Below are 13,341 nucleotides of genomic sequence, written 5' to 3'. Positions count from 1 at the left end.
TCTACTTTCTACGTTCGTCAATCAGCATACATAGGACAGCAAACTTGCAAGATCCATTTAACGTCACAAACATTAATTAAGATTGTTCAAAGATAGGAAGCTTATAAAAGAAAAAAGAAATGTTCTAAAGGTAGGATTGGATTGGAGTAATGTAAAGTATATGTCGACCAATTTAATGCTGGTTAACTTTTTTTTATCTTTCAACAATATAATGAAAATAATTTATATCTTTCAAAGGATTAATATTGAATAATTCACACGTCTAATCTTTCAGACACCAATACAATGTTTTATTATGTAAAAGAGGGACAAAGTTGGGAGTTGCTTTAATTTAATCAGGAGGTTAGGGCTATCAAATTCATTCAAAGTACTAGTATTCATATATTTGCACTCTCTTTCATCTTGTTTTTATGTTTCTCTTTATTTTTCCCCAATTTATATTACTTGTCATATCTATGACTTTTTCTCTTTAATTTTTTTCCCTATTTTCTTCTTCTTCCACTCCTGATATATACCCTAAAATGGAGTGTAAGTATACGTTTATGATTTTCCATTTCCAAATTTTCAGTGGTTGGAAAATCATGCCATTACCAACCTTTCCTTCTCTCAGCCACAGGGAAAAGGGTTACTTGTTCCATTTGCATCTACGTACAGCCTGTACATGATAATCACGTAGAAACCTTCACTTTATCTGCATTTTCCATATAATTGTCACGTAGCCTGAACTGCATGCTTTTATTCCAAAGAAATATATTTAGTTTTTAGGTTACCGGAGGCATATGGCTTTCGTCCCTTTCAAGCCTTTCCAATTAATTCTTGCATCCGAATTATGATTGTTGTTGTAACAAGTAATCAAGTCCCTTTAGCTAACGGATATTTGCTATTACTTCAACCACGTTATCTAAACAAATTTATGTTTGGAAAAAACGCTTGAAAAATGCCCCAAAATATGTTACAAAAAAAGTGAAAAAAATAATAATAAGTGTTACGATACATATACCTTAACTATATTTTTTTAACAAAAACATTACTGCAGGTTAACTATTAAGATTTTTTATTCATATACGACTTTCTAATTTTATACACAAATATATATATATATATATATATATATATATATATATATATATATAAATTAATTTTTTTTCAATTATTTAAAAATTTATACATTTAAGAAAAAAAATTACAAATTTATCAATAAAAATTACAATTTCATAAGTAGAGATGCTTCAAATTATTGACCTATAGTATGATGTTTTCTTTATGTGATGAATGGATCAGCCTGTAATTTTTAATTTTAGTTTTTGTGTTTCTTTTTTATAATATTTTTTCCTCACCCATATTATTTTGATAAGTGCTCGATTAATAATATCCTCCGTTTAAAGGTCTTAATTAGCATCATGATCACAACCATTTTGAGGCGCAGAAAAGTTTATTTAAGTTAGGTTCAGCGTTGTGCTTTACAACTTTTGGTTGATAATAACTGAAAGAAAAGAAAAATAGGATTATAAATGACAAACATATTTAATTTTGTAATTTCAACAGTAAGACGCAGCCTTTCAACACATGTACGTGTGGTCGTGGGTCGACAAAGATACGTCAAACTAGTCTCGTCCACCATAAATCTTGATACTGGAATATAATCGGGCCTTACAGTCAAACTATACTCTCAACCATAAATGATGATACTCTTTTGCTGTAAATCAATCAAGTTTCTTAGAAGAATAAAATCTGGGGTTACTAATGCCTGGGTTCTGGGACTAGCTTAAAAACCGTCCACAAAATGTTAAAAAAGTCAAGAGAATCTTGCATCAAACACTAAATAATTCTTGGGTTTATTTATAAATATATTTAATTACTTATAATATAATATATGTAGTCATGTATTTATGCCTAGCTAGTTACCCATAACGGACCACGTATACCAGTAGGCTCATTCATATGGACACGTAGGAAACACACACATATATATAAACACTATTATTAGTGATTTAGAGTGCACTATATATACTTATAGCCCTAGCTACATCGATCTTGTAGGTGGGTATGTGTACGTATGATATGGTGTCTGTCTCGTACCTTCAATTACTCGAATGGAATTACAAACAAGCTTGCAACCAAAGAACATTTATTGTTTCCAATAAGCAATTGAGCTTCAATTTCCTTAAATCTCTCACATAGGGATAAAAGAAGTTGAATTCCTCATCGAAAGTCTCTGTAGTATAATTCATTATCTGCATCACTCCTAAGTCAACTCAAACTTATTTATGAAATAAATCAAGTTAAAACCTTTTAAAAATCTATTTAGTTACAAAAACAAAAACAGTTCCAAACTATATTAAAAAAAGCCGAAATGATCGACGAAGGTTTGTTAAAACTAGAAAATTAGTAAAATAAATCTTCGAACATATGTGACAAGTATAGGTTCTGTCAAAAAGAATAGTATAAATACAGTATTTTCCCACGAAATTTGATACAATTGTCAACTACTGTAATATCAAAACTATTTGAGCAATGTAATTAAATTGGGGTAAACAATAATAGATTTTATATTAAAAAGAAAGAAAAATAGTTGTGGCAAATTTTACTAAAATTCAAGATTTAGAAACTGATGATTAGGGCAAAAATCCCTTTCTGTGTCTTCTTATGCAAATAAACTCTCACACCCAATCCGCATCATATATATCCTGTATAACATTTTTTTAGTGAGTCAATTGAATCTATTTATGACTTATACTCAACTTACCACAAAAGGTGCCAAAGTTAGGAACAAGATGATGAATTACAAGAAAAACAAACATATAGGCTTTATGCGGCCAGTACAAAATCAAAACAATTCATCCCCTAAAATAATAAAAAGAAACGACCACTGCACACTTCCTACTGTTACAGGTATGACAAAATAATTTCCTCTTTATTATATGCTAATGTCGCTTCCCACTAGTGAAGACCAAGTCAAATCCCAAGGAATGCTACAACATTGCAAAATTGAACTGCTGTAATTCGTACTATTAAGTCAGGGTCCTTATATTTCAACAAATACTTTAGAATGAACTTTGGCAGTTTGGCTATAGTCCCTACCATCAGCACCATGAGAGGATTTGACAAGATTAGCGTGATGCCAAAGGATGCTACGAACTAAAAATGTGGTTGAATATAATCCACCCAATTGCTAAAAGTGAATATTGACTTTGCCAAAGAATTCCACAAACCCATCAAAGCATACCAAGCAATCACACAGAATTGAAGGAGACCATGAAACATGAAAATGCGCCACCAACGAAAAGACAATTTGGAAAACGCAAAGTCTAGGAAAATATTAACTTCCTGTATAAGTTATAACTTCATTTATAAGGGGGAAAAAGTATCATTTTAGTTTTTTCAAATGTAATACCAATTATTTTTTTAGAAAAAATGATTATGCATTAGTATAATTTTTTTTTACACATTCATTTAATCACAACCCATCGTATGATAAATTTATTGATTTTTATAATAATTATATTAAAGTAATTCAAATGAATAGTATAAAACTTTTTAATAGAGTCTTGTTTGGAGGAGCGATAAATGGTTTATGATTCATGATTGTTTCTCATTTTTATCATTCATTTTCTTGAAATTATATATATATCCAAAAAATAAAGAGAGAGAAGGAGAGAAGAGAAGATATTAAATTACACCGACATAAAGATATATAGCAAACCATATTATTTTTTAGATTTATTAAAATGATGCTATTCACTTAATAAAACATATCATTCTGATAAAATTATCTATCTGTTTTTTTATGTAATATATATTTATGTTTTTGAATATTTATATACAAGGGATCCTTATTACTTCCTATGTCCCTAAAATATCAAGATCAATATGTTAATAAGTGTTATTTTAAATTTTTAATGTAATATTAATTATTTCATCAAAATAATATTCTCTCTCATCTATTACTAATTTTTCTTAGTTTATGTAAAAAAAAAAATATAAAATAACAATTATTATGGGATTCAAGGAGTAACATAAATTATAGTTTAAGGCTTAAAAATCAGAGCAGACTCAAGTTACTCTAACTTCACTTTCTTTTAATTTAATGGAAAAATATATTACTCATCACAACCCTTAATTAAAACAAAATAAACAATAAGGATAGATTGTAATTTTTTAAATGTCCTCTTAGAATAACTTAATCCTTTCTAAAAAATATATATTAAGAATAATTTTTTAATTCAAAACACCGTTACTCAAGCAAGGATTTCTAATCCCTTAAATAATACCAAATACATATGAATATTTGATTAAGCAATGAGACCAAAAGATATATATTAAGAACTCATGTGATATTTTAAAGTTGTTATTAATGATATTAATGATATGGGGCCTACAAAATAAAAATAAATAAATAAATGATAATAAGGTTAATTTTTTAAAATTGTTAATGTATGATCACAATTATAATAAAGCAGAGAGAGTATTCAATAAGAAAATTATATTTTTTTAAAGAAATAAGAAAATCGTATTTAATAGAAATTTAATCCAACGGTTCATCAATCACAATGTGTTTGGTAAGCTGGCACGTAGTGATCCCAATGGGTGTGTTAGTTTTGACCAAATGAATTCTAATTAACACAAATTTATTTTAATAGTTTATAAATTATTTTCATAAGTTACTTTAAATAACTTATTTTTCTTTTTTATTCTTATTAATTTACTTGAGATCTTCTTTTACCTTTTTTAATTAAATAATTATTTTTTTTATTTTATATTTATTAGTTAACTTATAAAAGCTAAAGGAGTTGCATGAAGTATTACCTAGAATGTAGGAAGCAATTGCCCATTCCGAACACAACGCATGCAAGCCTTGTTATTTCTACAATTCCACCTAGTCTCTTTTTTTAGCCTTATCATTTTCACAAAAAGCGTGTAAAGTCACCCTTATCCATATTGTAATTTCCTACACCCCTTCCCCTCCCTTTCTGGCTGAGTTTTGTTTCTTTTGGATTCGATGAAATCAACAAAACCGTGATTTGTTATGTATTCATACACATCAAAATTGTTATTTAAGTTTTATATGTAACTAAATTATGATTTCACTGTGTATCTGATTAGATACATATCGAGCAATTGGTTATATATATCTTTTATTTCATTTCCTTTCATTTTTTTAATTATTTAATTACTATAATTTTGTTCTTAGTTACTAAATTAGTTATTATACAAATTATCTTAATGATAACGCCTTTACCTTTTTCAATAGCACTAAAAAAATTATGATATAAATAAATTAGTTGTGAGCAATTTTGTCGGAAATTTTGTTAAAAATGCTTCTTTTCCTGAAAAAGCTGGAGGTGCACTTAAGAAAATTAAAGGTGAGAATAGTAGTTACCAACATATGCTGGCAAGTTTGGGACATAAACAAAACACAGCAAACTGTATCCGAACGTATAGACCTCTTTAGCCATTGTGATCTGTAGGGCTTAAGCATAGGTTTATATAGAGGGTTTCTATTTGCCCCTACAAATTACTGGCCCCTATCGACTTTTAAAACTCCTGAAAAAGACCATTTCACCCCTCAGTTCATACAAATCTGAAACGTAATCTTGACGGTTATTGAAAATTGGTCATAGTGGTCGGCCTGTGTATGCGATAAAATTATGAGATGGGCTGGGTTGATCAATCAGGACCAGTTTTGTTTCTGTAAAAAAAATTACTTGTCTGTGTATTGTATTTTTTTTAATCAATTTTATGTCTTATTTTTTTATCGATAAATATTAGTTATTAATTGTTAATTTTTTTTAGTAGTGAGGAGTTAAATGGGCAACCTTCCCCCTCTCCCCCCTCCTTTTTCCCTTCAGAACTCACCAACCTTATAACTTCTTTGTGTACGTATTGTATAGGATAGGGTACATATTTGTTTTTATATAATTATACTTATAATAAATATTTTTTTAAAATTTATAATTATATAATAATTGAAAACTATAATAAATAAATATTTTTAAATATATAAATTATAATTTAAACTTATAATAAATAATTCAAAATATGATAAAAGAATAGTAGTTTGAAATAATTAAATATTGAGTATGAAATTCAGTCCTTCAGGAAAAAAAAGTAAGTATTGAGAATATCTAATTAAGAAAATAAGCAAAGTGAAAATTTCATAGTTAAGAACTTTGCTTTGTTTGGTTGCAATGAAAATATAAGAAAAAAAAAGAAGAAAAAGGAAAGAAAGTGATTTCTGTTGTTTGGTTGGTACATAAATAAGGAAGGTGAAAAATGGTGTATCCCACGTTAATTTTTTACTCAATCAAATAAGTGAAGAGTTTTTTGTTCCTTCCACTTTTTCTCTTACTAGCTAAATAATTAAAAAAAAAAACATTTTTCTTTGTAAACCTAAGATAGTGTTACGTGTAAATTTGCATAATAAGTTAATTTGTTACTGAAGAGGGAATGTAGATGTAGCGAAATTTGTGAAGTCGTTTGCAAAGAGTGGGTTGATTCAAATTGTGTTGAGTGTTGATGGCATTAAATATTCAATTCTTGTGTTGGGAAGATACGATACCCATGTCCCATGAGATGAGATGACTGAGCTCTGACAATGACAATGAGGAAATTTCTGTTTCCTGATGCTAGTCTGTCTGCATGTGTTGAAGGTTATGACCGTGACAATTCTACATTACTCTCGACAATGTTGAAAATTTCAAACCTTGTGTTTAATTGAACCTGTTAAACACTGTCTATATATATTATGAGAAATCTCAGCCATTAATTTTATTAAATATGGGTGTAGAAATTAGTAAAATAATGAGTTGTATTGTAACTTGTAAGGGGTGCAGTGAAGTGTGGTCAATATGGTTAGAACTGGTTGTCTTCACGGTTACGCTACGTATTTATTTATTTTGTAAAAATGGTTCCCCAGCTCAGCTGAGAATGAGGAATAAAGTTGGAGCATGTAATTTGTTTAGAGAAAGTGGAATGAATCTGTACCTAGTAAGTTTCGTAGGGCTAAAGAGGGAGAGAGAGAGAGAGAGAGATGATATCAAAGAGAGGGACCAGCTCACATGCTCACAAAAAGACACCCCTTTTCTCTTTCTCTTTGTTTGTTACACTTACACTTACACCATAGCATTGAAATTGGATGGGCCTTTTGAGGAAGTTTCTTTGTAGCTACTGCTGCTGCAAGCTTTGGTTGGGAAAAAAGAGAAACAATTTTGTATTTCTGGTATGGTATCTGTGAAAGCTACTTTCATTCGCCACCAGTACCACTTCCCACTTTCATTTCATGCTAGCTACTCAACATCAACAACAACAAACTCTTACAAATACAAAAAAATATATATACTAGTGTAGTAGTAGTAGTATCCATTGGATTGACATTCCGCAACTCATCTATAACATTAATCATTTATTTTATTTATTAAATTCAATCAAATCAATACCAAAAGAGGTGGGATTAATGATGGAAAAAGTCCAACCCCTAGTTTCATAGTCAAATAGATTAAATTCAAATTTGTAAGGCATAATAGACGACTGAAACACTCCAATTAAATAAATTGGCAATTGCGAAGCCACTTAGGATTCGTTTAATTTGGTTTTCTTTTGCTTGCATTGCTTGGTGAGAGAGAAAGAGATAGGGAAACCAATTGCCATTGGGTTTTGATTTTTCTAGTGTAAAGATGAATGCAATGCAACCTTGCTTTGCTTGCGGTCACGGGTGGGATACCCCATACATGTGATAAATAATTAATCAACTAAGCTTCCGTCACGAAACAAGTATATTAACTCAAGACAAGGACGCATTTCCCCTTACAACTACACAGCTAAAATAAAACTACATGACATGACACCCACTCTCTATAGCAATTATTAGTTAGTCCTTACAGTTTTGAACGTGATATTTTTAGTCTTTATAATTTGTATTTTAATTATTTTTTAGTTCTTATTAAAAAAAATATATAAAAATAATTAACTACAAATATTTATAAATTATCAATTATTTTTTTTATTAAAAATTATCTTACAATAAATTAGTTACGAATTATTTGTTAATATTTTTGTAGTTAATTGTAATTAATAATATTACTCATATTTTGATGGTAAGTACTAAAATAAAATTAAAATATAGGAACTAAAAAAATTATTTTCAAATTATAAAGACTAAAAAAGAATTAAAATACAAATTATAAGAACTAAAAAAACTACTTTCAAAACTATGGGAACTAAAAAATAATTAAAATGTAAATTATAAGGATTAAAAAATCATTTTCAAACTATAAAGAAAAAAAAATAAGAATCATGAAATTATAATTAACATTTATCCTTATATTTATTCCTTATATTTATTTGCATTGAAGAATTGCTGCTTTCTTGTTCCTTGGCTATTTTGCAAAGTTTGGCTTTCCGGGTTGACAAATATTTGGCTTCAAAATCAAGGAACTTCCTTATTTCAAGTGGCCAATCACAAAAGCATAGGACCACATTCTCAAGGCATCCCTATGCGTCCAACATTAGAATTGAAAATAAATAAATAATACCGAGGTCAACTTTGAAATCAATGGAGACTTTCGAATTTCTATGCATGCTTTTGTTCTAGAAAATGCGCTCATTGGACATCGGTTACTTGTACTCTTATTTATTTCAAACAAAATTAAATATACATATTAATTTGTTCTACTCCACATCAACGTAAATATCGACCGGCTTATAAAATAAATTATCAGGTATATATACGTACGAGACTTTATTGTTCACCTTCCTTATTTCAGTACTTTATTGTTTATATGCTTAATTCTCCATTTGTTACTCAAAGTTATTTTAAATTATTTAATTTCATCTTCAAATTTTTAAAAAGTTTAATTTAATTTTAAATTTTTTTTAAATAAATTAATTTGATCCTCAAATTTTTAAAATGTTCAATTTAATCCTCAAATTTTTAAAAAGTTGAATCAATTTAATTCCTAAATTATTTTAAATCGTTTAATTTGATCCTTAGGTAAGAGAGTTTAGATAAATTAATTTTTAAGAATTTGAAGATTAAATTGAAACTTTTAAAATTTGAGAATCAAATCGATTTATTTTAAAAATTTGAGAATCACATTGAATCTTTCAAAAATTTGGTGGTCAAATTTATTCATTTTTAAGAATTTGATGATGAAATTAAATTTTTAAAATATTTAAAGATTAAATTAAATAATTTAAAATAATTTGAGAAAAAATTGATAATTAAGCCTAATTTATATTATATTCATGAGACTGCCCCCACTCTTCAAGCGTACCTAAAAACAAATTTCATAACACAATAATTTTAATTAATATTAACTTTTGAGTTTAATTCCCATCCTTGTAAAAAGAAAATATATTTTCATCCAATAAAAAAATTATTATCAGTATCATTTTAAAGTATTATAAAATAATAATAAATTTATTATATATATGAATTTATACTTAAATGATAATATAAAAATCTTTTACCATCTTAGTGCGTACGTTTTTTATACCAAATTGCATACACTTTTACTCTTAACTTTCTTGTACAGTTATTTTCAAAATAATAACAAAATCACACTATATTTTTTCATATATGATTGCAAAGGAGTGTCCTCATGAATCACCAAGATTTTTAAACTCTTTCAAAAAAATCTATTAATACTCATAGATGAATTGTTTCCTCCTAACAATAATTTTTCCATATGCATGTGTCAAGATTTGAACCCTTCATCAAGTGTTTAAGGAGTCCAAGTTCCAATCACTTAAATTAACTATTGTTGGTAACAAAATTACACTATACAAAACCATAATGGTAGGCGCCTAAAAATAATTTTAAAAAAAAAAACAATAACCCAAAGGGCAAAGGCTAATCTTTAATCTTTGTGGCTTTTTTATTACACATGGTGCAAATACTCTAATCCTATAATGAAAGTGAAGAACTATAACCCACGAGTTCAATGAATTCATAATAATCCATATGATTTGCGTACAGAAGCTGAGGATGAGTATGATTAACAGGGGACTTTCGAACATAGCAAATGATGGGCAAAGAAAAATTTCCTCTGAAACGTAAAAGAGGGCATGATGCGTCAACGGTTGACGTATAGAGTGAGGTGTGACGCACAGTTACTTTAATTTGTACCTCTTTCCAGCTAATTGCAGTTTAGAGAATGTAAACTGAGTCCAGCTCCACCATTCAGCAAAACCAAAATTCCAAAAAGATTTTTTACTCAAAACACAATAATTGCAACCTTTGACGTTTCTCTTGTACTATTTTAAATCCCCCATGACAATGCCCCCACGCAAACTCCTTTGACCCTATAACAAGAGAGGGAATAGGGAACTAGAAATGGGAAAAATCAGAGCCGCAATGTGGCATACGAAACCCTTTTTCCCTACTTATATCATATGCAAGCAAGTGGGCTCACAATACTTTGCTTGTGGGAATCTCATCTCATCTCATCCTAATAAATATAATAATCAAGTTACTGGTTTGCTTGCTTTGTTCACTCATTTTCTAATTCCCAATTCGGTGCCTCTTTTTTTTTTTTTTTTTTTTTTGTTTAGGCGAACAAGTTTCCCTTCTTCACACGGAATTAGGCTTCTTCAATTGTCAATGTTTGAGGCTCCAGTTTAACAACAATCTCAACCGTCCCACGTTTCCACCACTCACTCACCATCCCCCTCTTTTCCAAATTCCATAACCACCCCTTTTAGTTTCCCACTTTTTTCATCATGCCATTTTCTTTTATGTTGAAATTGAACCCCATATTACAGTTTATAACATTTGCAGATCTTGCTGTAATCAATTGAGTTATATATTATTAAATTTTTTCATATTTAAAATAGTATCTAATTAGTTCATAAAAGTCTTTTGCACTGGTTGTATATTACTATTATCTAATCATATTATAAAATTATAAAGTTTAAGTTGAATGTTACAAACTGACATTTTATTTAAGGTTTGTGTAAAATGTACAAACAGGTAAAATCTTTTTACTTTTTAGTCTATACCAGATGAATCTTTTACATTTGTTTAAGTCCATTAAGATCATTACATGAAATAAAATTCTTTGGTAATAAAAAATGTTTTCATTTATTTATTAATTCTAATTCTAATTGCACCGGCCAGCAAGCATATCATTAGTAATGTTTGATTGATTGAGTAATGTGATGGATTATGTTATTATGTATTATTATGTTTGAAGAGTATGTACGCGTGTGAACTATTTTTAATTTTTGTTTGAGGTGGTTCTTTCAGCCTATTAATTTCTTTATTTTCACGTCAACTGGCTTCCGTTGACTAAAAAATGGGATTACTCTCACATCGTTATTCATTCTCCTCCATTCATTACCTTTTCACGGGCCAGTTACCCGGATCTATTTTTGGATTTGAAGAAAAATGGTAAATAAAATGAATTAATTGGTTGGGAATTATGTATGATATGATAGGGTTATAATTGTGATTGAGTTTATAGGAGAAGAATTGTCCCATGATTTGCATCATGAGATCCAAACAGCGAGACAAGAAGATCGAGGAAATCTTGAAATGGGGCATCACTTGAAGGTACCATATTTGTCTTCTACCCTTAGTCCGACGTGGGTGCCCGTCGTTTTGGAAGCAACTAGGCCCCTTGCCTTTATTCTTTCACCCACCTTTCTCCTATTGTCATAATCAATTATAAATTCATTTGACCTCATTTTAGTCTGTCTTTTATCTTTTAATATATTTTCCATCTTATCCTAAATTTCATACTATCTTATTATTAAAATTAGAAAATGCTATTTCATTATAAAAACTTATCTTTAGATTTATGATTGTTAATTAGGAGACGAGTTAAATATGCAATTATTTTAAAAAATAAATTAAAGTGTGCCCATATTTCATTATCAAGTTTAAAAGAACCTCACTCACTAATCACTATAACTCCTTCCCTTTGGCACCTTCCCCATCATTTATCGAAAATAATAATTATTGAGTTAGTTAAATGCACTTTCCCATGAGTGAATCATAATCCATCACTGTCTTTTGAGATAATAATAATAATAATAATAATAATAATAATAATAATAATAATAATAATAATAATAATAATAATAATAATAATAATAAAATTCAATCACAAATCATTATTTATATAACTTTTAAAGTAATTATTATAAAAATCAACAGTCTTATCATATATAGTAGATTGTGATTAGATGATGGTATACAATTTTTTATATTGTTGATATATAATCTTTTTTCTCATAAGATAAAAGAGTAATTTTATAATTTTTTATAAAATTTTGTATTAGTTTATAAAGACAATATTAAATAAAAAAATTAATATCTTAAAAATATAAAGCACATTCAACACTTGTTATATAAAAGAAGTAAGTTGACGTTATAAGAGGTCTAACCTATACAAAATATTAAATTTTCATTTTTTAACTTTTGGGTTTATTACGACAATGTTAAAGAATTATTTACATGTGCGTGATGGAACTTTTATTTGACAGTAAATCTTTAAATGAGACTGACGTTTTATCTTATGTATGAAACTAATATTATATTTTTTATTATATAACGGAAATACCAACCAAAAAAGATGATTCATAAAAGTTTATGATTTGCGCTCCTCAGCAAAATAAAGAGACTTTTTTACGAATTGTAAATCGGCTGCTCAACACAAGGAATTACATTATTAAATGTGTAGAGACTAGAAAAAAAAATGAAGTTATCCTAACTAGTTTATGAGCAACCTCATTAATGTGTCTCTTGATAAAACCTCTATCAAAGGTTAGATAATGTGTCACAATAAGTGGCGGATTCAAAAGAAAATTAAGTGGAGACAAATAAATTATTTATAATATTTCTATACACAAAAAATCATATAAGTTTTTACAAAATACATAATCTTATCATAAAAAAAACCAAAGCTTCTACACATTCAAAAGAATATAAAATGAATAAAATTGTATCAATTTATTTTATATTTTAATTATTAAATTCTTTATGTATTTTATGGGAACAATATCTACTTTTTTATGAAACAAAAATAATAATAATTAAATATATTCAAGTAAAAAAAATATTTTGTGGGAACAATTACCCATAACGGGCAATGTGCATTTATCACTAACCACAATGTCCCTACATTCTTAACTAAGAAACTTAACTTAGATAAATCAACAAAAGAGTTCCTAACTTTATCAACCGCAGTCTTACCATCTAACTCAAAAATAACATTTTACAAATCCAAACACCCTCTTGGAGATCCAAACAAGGGCTCCCTCCAAATTGTCCTAGCCATAATAACTCTACCGCAATCATCTTGAATGCACATTCCAGCTCAAGTACGATTTTGCGGCTAA

The sequence above is a fragment of the Glycine max genome, chromosome 8 (assembly GCF_000004515.6).
Source record: "Glycine max cultivar Williams 82 chromosome 8, Glycine_max_v4.0, whole genome shotgun sequence".
In the NCBI taxonomy this organism is placed as follows: Eukaryota; Viridiplantae; Streptophyta; class Magnoliopsida; order Fabales; family Fabaceae; genus Glycine; species Glycine max.
This window is presented reverse-complemented; position numbering follows the sequence as displayed.